Here is a 12,565-nt window from a genome sequence, read left to right as displayed (position 1 = left end):
GTAGTTCAATTTTGGTTCACTTTTTCTACCAATGAGGAGCAATCCTAGACCCTCATAATTCTACTTATAAATCCCATTTCTTCAGTAATATTTTGGGTCTTTCCTCTGGTTATTTTATAATATTGTAAGTCTGGGGAGTTCAGAAGATTATTTTAAATTCCATGTAAAGATCTGGGTTATCCTGAAGACAATAAGAGAATGACACAAACATTTTAGGAGCTTTTAGGATCGTTATCATCTTTTTTGTTATTGTTATTGTGGTGGTTAGGACACGAATAACCCTCAGAGTCTCCTATGTTGAATACTTGGTCCCCAGGTGGTGTAACTATTTGGGAAGTATTAAAAATTGCAGTCTTTTTGGCAGAGGTATGTCTTAGTTTGCTTTTTTATTGCTGTGATAAAAACACAGGTCCAAGGCAATTTATAAAAGAAAGAGTTTAAGGGCATGGGGTTTCAGAGGATTAGAGTCCATAGTCATCATGTCAGGGAGCATGGACAGTAGGAAAGCACACCGTTGGAGCCGTAGCTGAGATCTCTCATCTTAAGACACAACTACAAGGCAGCGAGGGTCACTGGGAATGGCTTGGGCTTTTGAAACTCAAAGCCCACCCTGAGTGACACACCTCTTCCAACAAGGCCACACCTCCTAATACTTCCCAAACTGTTCCACCAGTTGGAGCTCTTACTCAAACATATGAACCTATAGCGGCCATTCACATTCAAAGCACCACAAGGTGTGTCAGGGGGCCCAGCTTTGATGCTTAAAAAGCCTCTCACCCTTCCAAGTGTGGACCAAGATGCGACTGCTCAGCTGCTGTTTCCTCCCTGCCGCCGTGACTTCACTTTGCCGTCACTGACACCAACCCTCTGGAGCCATGATTCCCATTAAACTCTTTGTCATAAGTGGCCTGGGTCATGGTGTTTTACAACAGCAATAGAAAGGTAACTAATAAAACTTTCAAAATTACTTTTAATGGACACCAGACCTAATTGATCAACACTTAAGACCCCAGTGGAGATGCTTAAGGAGGGTGAGGGCCACAAGAAGAGCTGTCCATTGATTCTCTTGGCTTGGTGAGAGCCAAGACACTTGGTACCTGCTGCGGGACTATATGTGGCACATGTGTGTGTGCTCCATTATCGCAGATCTCAGGGGCTCAGTCACATGAGTACCCAGTTAATGCGGCTCACCTGCAGGGATGGGGCAAACCTGATTTTAAAAGTCCTTGGTTCTGCCACAGGGAATTCATCTCAAGGCCCATGGAATGTGTGGCAGGAAAAGGGGGCAAGAAGAACACGAAGACACATAAACATGCCGAGCTCTGATGTGATACATCCCATGAAAGGTGAGAATCAAAACACAGAACAAGTTTTACCGAAGCATGGAATATGGGTGCTTTATCCCCCCACTTCCATCCCCATATCCACATGCCACCAATGACCACTGAAGGCGGGGATGCTGACACTGCCCCCCCCTTAACTCTACTTCTTTTCTACCCAGAAACATGCTTGTCTTTTGGAAGATGGAGTTATAAAAGGAAAGATGGACAAATAATGCTCAAAGATTACAAGGGAAGACTTCTCTGCATGGATGCCTTCAACTATCCAACTAAAGTTCCCAGGCAAACCACTCCAGGGCTGGGAATCCAAGAATAGTGTACCCTGTAAATGACTCCTTCAATCTCTTAGCATCTGCATTTTCTATCCCATCTTAGATCACGGACTTGATCTACAGTTTTAGTCTCAGACACAAAATACAAGGTAGGTTTTTAAGAAGTTTTTGAAAATTAAATATTTTCAGTTTACAACATGAAGATGGCATTTCATCTTCTCAGCCTGGGAACTGACTAGAACATCAAGGAGATGGAAAACATATAAGCCATTTATGTTTTCAATATGAGACAACTGAGATGCCAATGTGTAACCTCCAATGTCAGTGTGATGAGTATCAAAGGTAAGCAGGTGACAGAGTGGAGATCAAAAAAAGACATTGTAAGGGACATTCATGGAGGAGATGACATGCAGCACAAGGAAAAGGAGCTTTGCTTTTCAAGGGACCACTCTGATGTGGGGAAGGTGAACCAAGAGACTCAACCCGATGAGATTGGGATATTCAAAAAGCCCAAATAGGGAAAGAAGTATATAAGCAATGCACCTTGATAGTGGGATTTTAATCCTTGTGCTGTGAGTGTTTCCACTGGCTATGGAGAACCACAACGATGAATGTGTGGTTGGTGGTCAGGAGCCAGCTCTCAGGAGTTGGTTCTCTCCTTCCACTGTGGATTCTGGTGATGTAATTGAGGTCATCGTGATAGTAGTTCACCCAATGAAAGTGCCTCAGCATGTTTTAGTGATTGTGAGGAGGGCCAGCAGCAGCATGGTGGAGCTCCCAGTGTGGAGCTCATGTGGAAAGACTACATTGGAAACAGGAAGAAAGCTGGAGGGGGGGTGATGCTCACTGGGTCAAAAGTTACTTGCCATGTGTGGTGGTTGGAAAGAAAAGGGAATGGCACTCTCAGGAGGTGTGGCCTTGTTTGAGTAGGTGTGGCTTTGTTGGGGGAAGTCTGTCACTGAGGACAGGCTATGAGGTCTTAGAAGCTCAAGCTCCACTTAGTGGCCCACTGTGTCTTCCTGTTGCCTGCTGATCTGGAGGAAGGGATCTCAGCTCCTTCTCCAGCAGCAAGTCTTCCTGCAGGCCACCATGCTTCCTGACATGAAGATAATGGACTAAACCTCTGAACTGTAAGACAGCCCCAATTAAATGATTTTCCTTTATAAGAGTTGCCATAGTCATGGTGTCTCTTCACCGCAACAGAAACCCTAACACAGACACCATGCAAGCATGATGACCTGTGTTCCATCCCCAGACTCCAGAGTGGAAAGAAATAGTCAACTCCTGACCATCACACATGCACATAGCCCATGTATGCCTGCACTCAAATACTCATGCTATGTACACACACACTAAATAATAATCAATAAAATTATATTTCAAGAGAATACACAAAAAGCAAATAGGATATCATCTATAACCTTAATTCAATAAAACTATAATCAATGATAAATGTGAAAATTAAAAAATAGCCAAATAGCCTAAAACAAAACCATCACCACCACCACCACCAACAACAAAAGTTTTCTACACCAAAAAGGAAACACAAACCAAGTTTAAAATATGTAGAAAATAATGGTAAGTGGTATATATATGTAAGACTAAGAGTTTGGTACTTATATAGCTGAGAAAGAAAAAAGAACTATATGAATTATCTAACACAAAAAGCAAAATGAAAGGAAATTAAGATATGAGGGGAAAATTAAAATGAAGGGAAAAAAAAACCAAAAACTGAAAGTCATAAAAACAATGCATAGATCTAAAAGTCAGTATTTGTAGTAATAAAGTAAAATAAGGAAAATATTAGCTGGATGAAACTGAAGTTGGAATAAGGATATGACTCATGAATAAGTCTCTAACCAGAGAAAAGTAAATAGAAATACAGAAAAAATTGAAACTATGAATAGATTACTCAATTTTGAACGAGAAAGTCAGTATTTATAAGAGAATATATTTTACAAAAACAAACTCCTGGGGAGAAAGTAAATCTAAATAGAAACATTTTTTTATGGGAAAAACAGAGGATAGTATCTACTCTAACTTAACCTAGTCTAAGCTAATACACTAAACACTACAGTTTAAAGTTTGTGACTAGCAAATCACTCAGTGTCATCGCTAGTGAGAGGGATGCTTGCTCTTACCATCCTCAAGACAAAAACAAAATCCTTAATAAGTTACCAGCCAAAAATTCAAGCAGAAAATTAAGAAAAATACTGCATACCTCCACCAAGATAATTACAGATTCTCAAGATTTCCTCAACATTATGTAACCAGGGAACTGTACGGTCTTGTCCACACTGGATACACAAGTCTGTTTGTGACAGTTCAAGATTCCTTCTTTAAAGAAAAGGAAGAGAGATGAAAACTTCTGTAGATGAAAGTCAATGGTTCCTTCATTCCAATTATAAAATTCATTTAGCTCAACCCCCAAGCTAGCCTATTTAGAAGAAGATGGTCCTACTAAGCTAAAAGTTGTATCAGTGAAGTCTACCTCACCATCTTCATGCTGGAAGTGTGTCTTGTAGAGGTAGCTTGAAAAACAACTGGAAAGGAAATGAGTTCTTTTTTTTTTTTTTTTAATAAAGCGATCTACTTGACAATGCCACTACTGTTTGCCAGGAGAACAAAGATCAAAAGAGAAAGTACTACAAACACCAAGAGAGCTTTGGAGTGGTGCTAAGAAGTGTGCTCACAGAAACCCATTGGGAGCTCGCTCTCTCTCTCTCTCTCTCTCTCTCTCCCCTCTTTCTCTCTCTCCCCCTCTCTCTCTTTTCATCTCTCTCCATCTCTCTCTGTCTTTCTGCCTGTCTCTCTCTTTCTCTATCTCCTCTCCTTTCCCTTTTCCTTCCTCACTCCCCCTCTCTCTTACCAATCTCTCTCTAATCTTTAAGATGGGCAAAGAGCCAAGGGCAGTTGTTTAGCTGTCTTAGCTATCTGAAATCATCTGGGAAAACAATCATTTTTACTTTCTTTATGAATGAGTTTTATTTTACAAGGGTTAAATCCCCAAACACTCTGAATTTGGTTAGCTTATCCTTATTTTCCTATGTTACCATAAATACTTTCCAAGAAGGTGTCTTCATATGCTATGCATCACAGAGCTTAACAAGCTCACTGGTGTCGGAGAACCAGGGAGCCAAAGAGCAGTCTACAATAACCATGAGGGAGAGAAGCGGACCTGCAGATAACTGTGGGTATGGGAAACCATGGTGAGGTCAACAGTAGATCCCCTCATTTTATGCCCACTAGGATTTTCAGTATATATTTTCTTGGGAATAAGAATTTGGCAAATTAAATCAGAGAAGTTGAAATTAGAACTTTCTGGATTTAGAATGGGTCTTATTACTAGAACTATTATCCCCACAAAAGGTAGAAGAAATGAAGATATGAAAATGAAGATTAGAAGATGCAGCATGTGAAGAGGCATAGAGTGATGGTGTCTGAGTCCAGAGAACAAGATTCACTGGCCTACCAGAAGCAAGGACACTAGAGAAGCTGAAGTTTTCCTGTGTCCTGGCCTGCTGGCACTTGGGACAAATCTCTCCCACTCATGTCCCCCAAGTAAACACACAGAGACATATTACTTTCAAACTGCATGGCCGTGGCAGGCTTCTTGCTATCTAATTCTTATATCTTAAATTAACCCATTTCTATAAATCTGTACCTTGCCGCATGGCTCGTGGCTTACCGGTATCTTAACATCTGCTTCTCATCATGGCAGCTGGCAGCATCTCTCTGCCTCAGCCTTCCACTTCCCAGAATTCTCCTCTCTCCTCATCCCGCCTATACTTCCTGCCTGGCTACTGGCTAATCAGCACTTTATTTATCAATCAATCATCCACAGCAAAAACTTAGAAGGTTCACAAGTCCCATCCCTAAGGTTAGATGAGCAGTAAACAACTGCTACTGAGAAGAGACTCTTCTACGGTGCAGCTCCCTGAAAGACCCATAAGGAAGTCCGTCAATGCTATTTTTGTTGAGTCTTCATCTATATGCTTTTGAGTAACACAGTTGTTCCTGTACATAACTCCACATCCATGTTTCTGGGAGTAACCCTAATGAAGTCATTTGTTCACAAAGCTGGAATTGGGTGGTATTGCTCCTTTGGTATGTGATCAGTGCCCTATAGGGGACAAACAGGTATTGTTTTTATTGCCACTGGTGTATACACACACACACACACACACACACACACACACACACACACACACACACACACACACATATATAAAACATTCTGACACAGAGGCTTGGGTTAAGTAGGAGTGCCCTAGCACCAACACCCAAGGGGAGGGAAGGAAGTGGAATTGGATGGAAGGAGAATTTGTAGTTCAGGGATGTGCTTCAGAAAAAAAATGAATGCTCTGGGGCCGAAGAGACACATCACTGGACCAACACTGGATGAATGTATACCCTTGATGTGGTCAGTCAAGGAGAGGGGCCACCCTCACAAGAGCCATATGGTCCTGGGCAGGCAGGTCTCTGTAGGCATTAGACAGTCCCTTGGGGGATGACAGCTGAAAGCCAGCATCTGATAGCATCTTCAAGTGCTGGCAGCCCATATTGTCTGTGGGAGAAACTGGGAGTATCACCTCCGTGTCTACCACACACAGCTGTAAGGCAGAAGTGAGATCCAAACCCAGATCCTTCCTGATACTGAGAAGCTTCTGCCCACCTCCCTGTGCTCCTTGCTCTATAACAATGCTAATGAACTTTGGCATTTCTGTTTACGGTGAGCCTGAGCCTTGAGTCTGTCCACCAAGGTCTCTCGTCTCTTAGGAGATGTGAAGTGAAGGCTCAGTGTTCTCATCCTCTGGTGACTTCTGAGCAAGCAGAAAGCGTGTTTCTCCCTCTGTCACCAGCCTAGTGAGGTTGTTGCACTCTGAAAACGTACTGGGAATGCTGTGCATCTAGCACGAAGCAGTCATCGCCAACACTTGATGCTCTGCATGCTACATGCCTGGCCCAGTTAAGTCCTTTCCATTTATTTCCCCATTGCATCATTTCTGCTGCCCTTGGAATGAATGCCCTGGGCTGTCCACCCTGTCTTGCACTGAACAAAATAGGGTGACTGCACCGCTACAACATGATCAGTCAGCGACAAAGGCCACCATCATGCCAGGATAACTGTTCCCATTTTGTAGATCATTAGGCCCAGCCACAGCTCCGTCTTTCCTTGAACTATGCCCCAGAGTCATGTTGTACCTCTTCCCTCTACTTACTCATCTCAACATGATTCTTCTCTTAAAAAGGGACCCTCAGGAAAATGGCAGCTTTCTTCCAGAGGACAAATTACAGCTACACACAGCAGACGCCTCATTCTGTGGGCAGGGGCACAGGGAAACGATGGGGGTGTGGGGTGCATGACTCCTCATTAGCAGCGCTCATCTTCTCATGACCCTCTGTGCATTTCAAAGGGCTAATTATCAATGTTTTCCTGAACATCGTGAATCAGTTTCCATCACAAACGGCCTTCTAAAAAAAGCAAAATCTGTAATTATCAGAGCTTCCACTATTTATAAGTATTGAACCAAAGACACATAGATTAGTGAATGTAGGAAGAAGATCCCTCTTGATTTGTCAAATAAAATGCCAGCAAAAAGTGCAGAGAAAATGTTGATAAATCTGTAACAGTATAACTTGTGTGCAGAGAATGATTCCCTTTGAAGGAGGGAGGTCACACAGTTCGGATGATAAAATCAATAAGAGGATAGACATGGTTCACAGATTACAATCCCTCTTAATTTTCAGGAAATCCTTCTTTTCATGCACCCTTTATCAAATCTTTCAGAACAGATCTGCGCTCTGATATATCCACGGCCTTCACCTTTGTTCAATACCCCCAACACACACACACACACACACACACACACACACACACACACACACACACCTGATTCATAAAGGCCACAGAAAAATCTTAGACCACTCTCTACAACAGATAGGCTGCTAACTGCAAACCTGAAATCCAGCCTCTAAATCCTGTGCTTTCACTCTAGAAACTGCCGGAATATTTCTAGTGTGATGTTATGTCCTGAAGTAGGAGTTAATGCTGTTCACTTGTTCTCTCTCCCCTGGGGGCCAAGGAGGAAATTCTCTGCAGTCAGATCAGACAATGGGAAGGCTGAGTGGGGAGGGCAGGCAGGGAGAGAGGAGCATGGGATGTTTTCCCGTTGGCTCTCAAGTTTGCTCATGTGACACACTTGTTCTCCCTTCCTTCCTGTCCCTGTCCACTTTCCTCCCAGAATCAAATGCTGTTAGAACATGTAATACTTTACTACAACAAAATATGAATTATACTCAAACCATAGCTTTGTGATATAAAGAATGATTTTTTTTTCTTGTGGAAAAATAATAATATTCGGTGCTTCTATGAAAACAAACAGCACAGTGTCCCAAATTCCTAGCAATTAGTCCCTTCTACACCAGAAACTGGGCAGCTGGTGACCTGCTGTTTTTCCTTTGAGCTTTTCAGATTAGACCCCAAATGCAATTGAATTCCAGGCTCCAATGTACACTTCCTGAATTACATTTCATCTCAGTTACATAACAAACCTATGTCACCACTGATTACAAACTCACCATAGACAATCGTCTGCATTAGGTGCAACGAAGACGCTCCACGTGTTGCACAACTTAAATGTGTTAAAGCTGTCACAGTGTCAAAGAATCCTGCACCAGCTTCCCTGACATCTGAGTAATCCTGTTAGAAAACCAATAAGGAGTCCTTAGCCCATCTTCTTTCATAAATATGGATTCTCATATAACCGACTGACTTAAATAAATCTATATTCAAATTCCCCCCTCTCCCAGGGGAAAAGAAGAAGATATAGGAAATGAAAATTCAGAACACACTGTGAATTCCAAGGAAATAAAGATACAAGAAGAGTAACTACAATTCAAATGCAAACCGCAGCCACGGTGGTGCACAGGCAGAAATGCCTGAACATTTCAAGTTGGTTAGGAATCATGAGAACAGTGATGAGGACATCTAGAAGTGAGGAAAACAGAAACGAGGCAAGATACATATTTAAGATGCAAGAGTGCTTGCTGGCACAAGATTCAGGCTGGACCACTGCCCTTGGCTGTGAGGTAGGACTCCGGTCTTCCCGTCTCCTCCAATGGCTGCCTAACTGTCCACTCCCCAGGCTCGGGCAGGATGCAGTCACCACCGTGGGGAGGGCTATGTGTGTCTCACCTTGCCTACCCCGATCACACTTTCTTTGCTCCTCCTCTCCACAAACAATGATGCAATTCAAAATTTGTTCATTCGTTGTCCCATCTCTTCTGCCCACTGGCTTTCTTCCTTTGCCCTCAATAAAACAGTCATAGTGGCAGCCTCACATGGGTGGATCCTCAGATCCTGCAGAGCAAACAGGATTGCAGAGAGGAAGCTGGGCGTGGTGGGAAGACACCCATGATGCCTGACATGGGGGCCTGGTTTTACAAGGGGATTAAGAACCATAGCCGTAATTTCTTTGCAACTGTTGGTCAAAGAACGTACATGTGTGCTGATAAAATGTGGTCTGCAGCTTCCTGACTGCCAAGCTGGCCTCATGCTCCTTCTGCTGTGTCTTCCCCACCACGATGGACCATATCTTCTTAGGGACTGTAAGCCAAAAGAAACTCTTTCTCTGCTAAGTTGGTTTAGTCCAGGTATTTTATTATAACAATGGAAAACCATCCAATACAAGGATGTACAACAACCAATGCAGCCATCAATATATGGGCCTCACATTGGTACGATGACATCCCAATAGCAAAACCCAAAAATACCCAATGCCCAGATGTTACCTCTAAACCTTCTCCACTACAAGGAAGCAGAGGATAGAGACTGGAGCTCACCTGGCAGAGCGCTGGCTGGGCATGCAATCCAGCTCTGCTTTATGTGGTGCACACCTCTAATCCCAACACTTAGGAAGCAGAGGTAGGAGAATCAGAAATTCAAGGTCATTCTTGGCTATAGAAAGTTCAAGACCAACCTGGGCTACATTAAGCCCTGCCTTGGTGAATAAATCAATGAATAAATAAACATGTAAAGAAGCAGAAAGCCTTAATTTTAGGGGTTTGCCAGGGCAAAACAAGGTGAGCCTGAAACCTCTTATTCTACAAGACAGAAAAATTCCAACAAGATGAGGATGTGCCCAGAAGGCTAAAGTCAGCTTGGAAAATGCTCCTGTGATAGACATAGTTCAACACACATCAAATAAAATAGAAAACATGGCACCATGTGTATATAAATAATAAAAGAACTAAAAAGCTGAAAGACAGGATGCCTACCTACCTTCAAGTTCCTTCCTACAAAGCAAGTGTCATCAACAAAGACGCATGTAGCAATTTCACAGTGGTCAAGCTCAGTGTACTCAGACTAAGAAGACCACAGCACCCCTTCTAGAACTCCAGGACCTGTGGTCTTGATTCTTAACAAAGATGGAAACCTGAATCAGTTCACCAAGAGACATCAAACTCAAGTTGAAAGACATTTCACGTTCAGTGGGCCAGTAATCTTCAAGAGTGTGACCTCCATGAGCACTGGAGAGAGCAAGGATAGCTTCAGACTGAAATACAGAGAATCGACAACACATTGCCGCCGCCAAAGACTCTGAGCTGTACCCCTCAACTACAAAGTATACCGACGAAAAAGGAAGAGCGAATGGGGCAGTCATGTAAGAGTAATAGAGTGACATGGACTTTCAGACACTGACTGGTGCTCTACGGTTACATAAGAGACTTGAACTGTGGGGGAAAAACACATTGGGATGATGGGCTCATCGTATTGGTTAATGCATCAGTAACGTGCCTTTAAGTAGTTTAAGGAAAAATAATTCTCTCTATTGAACTTGTGACTTACTGATAAGTCTGTAATCATTTCAAAATAAACATTATAACATGCATTGAGGGGTTATACTTGAAGTTTCTTACTTGTTAGACAGGAGTTTCTATAAATATCAATCACTAACTAAATTTCCTCCACCATGGGATGGGAATGCTTTGAGATAAATGGTGGTTAAATGAATTTCCTAAGAACATTTAACTCTGGCACACAGCATTGTAGAGTGCTTTGCTCTTCAGTCAGTATTTCACTTCACAGACAAGGAAGCCTAGATTCCCCATGCCACAGATGCAACATAATAAAAAAAAATTCTTAGTGTGAATGTAGACTAAGCAGGTTTCCTCCTTGGCTGATGGCTTAGAGACGAAGCAGTGCCATCACTGACACAAAGCCTTTCTCCACACTTGATCAGTATCCTACATGGCATAGTATTGTTCTGAATATTACACCACAGTGATCTAACAGCAGACCTACAGCATTCCAACTTACTACAAGTATTGTGAATCAAAAGAAGTCAAGGAAGTGTTTTCCCCACCCCAGTGGTATCTTTTAGGTTTCATTTCTAGCAGTGGTCAGGAATAATAAAACTCATTGCTTCATACTTGTTTACATATGAACCCTTCTTTTTAATAACATTTAATACACTGTATCCTTTTTTAATCCATCACTGTATTCTACCTTTTCAGTTCTTAGAATCATAAAATTATTGAAGACATTAGAAACAGATCATGAGGTCTTCTTTTCTGTCCAATATTATCTTTATATGAAACAATAGAGCATTAAGCAATTGTTAAAATCTTTTATACAATTCCATAATTATCTTACCTCTGGCTGCCAGCCATCATATTTTCCTATCAGTTTTGGGAAAAAAGTTTTAAAAAAATGTACACTAGTTTTTTCTAATTTCTTTCACCAACAGAGACAACAACGCATCAAAACACAATTCAATTCAATATACAATGGCCTAAAACACACCTTTCTTTGTAAAGCATTGAATGTCCCTATTTTTATAACTCTGATTTTTCTGACAGCTATTAAAGCTTTCTGTCCCAAGATGTAATACTTCAGGTCTTCATCAAGGAAGCAGGGAGATGGGTGCACTGTGACAGCGTGTATCCAGTGGAGACCCCTACCACACAGCTACCACAAACCATGAAACACCTAAGGGAGCCACTGCCGGAGAGAGGGCAGCTTTTCCACAGTTGTGTCTGGAACGAAAACGGGCTGAGCAGATTCTGTAGTCGACACTGCACACGGCTACCCACCCAGGGCATGGAGCTCCAGGTGCCAACCGCAAACATGGTGCTACTCTTGGTAGGAAAGGGGGGGGGGGAATCATCCACAGGTACAGAGGGCTGCACCCAGCAAAGAACTGGGGAGCAAACCCTGGGTGCAACCTGCACACACAAGTTTCTGGAACCTTTCCAGGCCACAGTGGGATCATCTTTCCCTCGAATGGCATGGGAGTGGCATGGAGCTGGGGTTTGGGGAAAGTGGGGAGATGGGGGTCAAAGGGCACACATACTAAGAGGAACAAGTTTTACACGTGACATCCAACATGCCTGGTGATGGGTATGTAAACTGGTCTGCTTAAGGATCCTTACACAGTGTGCTTGCATATCGGCTCCATGTGCTGTGAAGCTTGAATGTGTGTGGTCTTCATTTACTAATGAGACGCTCTACAGTGATGACGTCACCTCCGGTCACCCATGTGAGGACGTGCTGTCTGACCGCAGTACACAGTGTAGTGAGAGACCATTGCCTCCGCTTTCAGTGCAGACGGAGGGCGCTATTACGCCTTGAGTTTCATAACGACCTCAAATGCTCTTGTGTTGAAGGCCGACCCCCTAAACAGCAGAGCATAGATGAATGGGCAAAGCAGAGCATAGGCGAATGGTGAGAGGGATAAAGAGAGCTCTAACTTCACGAAGGGGTTAAACCATTGATGGGTTCTTGGGTGAAAGGGCTTTTAGGGGGTGTGGCCTCTTCGAGGAAGCGGGTCACTGAGGCCATGAGGGCATGAAGGCATGCCTTTGAAGAGTAGTTTTGTTCCCAGGGTCTTCTTCGCTATCTCTCTCCTTCCTGGCAACCAGGAAGTAAGCCATATGCTTCCGTCACAT

The 12,565-nt window shown here is 42.9% G+C and overlaps 1 protein-coding gene across 2 annotated transcripts in view; it reads right to left on the bottom strand.

Annotated features, from left to right (window-relative positions):
- Positions 1 to 12,565, bottom strand: part of Adcy2 (adenylate cyclase 2) — a 378,086-nt gene that overhangs the window by 257,574 nt on the left and 107,947 nt on the right. The gene's annotated exons all lie outside the window — the stretch shown is intronic.

This window comes from Peromyscus maniculatus, chromosome 15, assembly GCF_049852395.1.
Source record: "Peromyscus maniculatus bairdii isolate BWxNUB_F1_BW_parent chromosome 15, HU_Pman_BW_mat_3.1, whole genome shotgun sequence".
Classification (NCBI taxonomy): Eukaryota; Metazoa; Chordata; class Mammalia; order Rodentia; family Cricetidae; genus Peromyscus; species Peromyscus maniculatus.
This window is presented reverse-complemented; position numbering and strand designations above follow the sequence as displayed.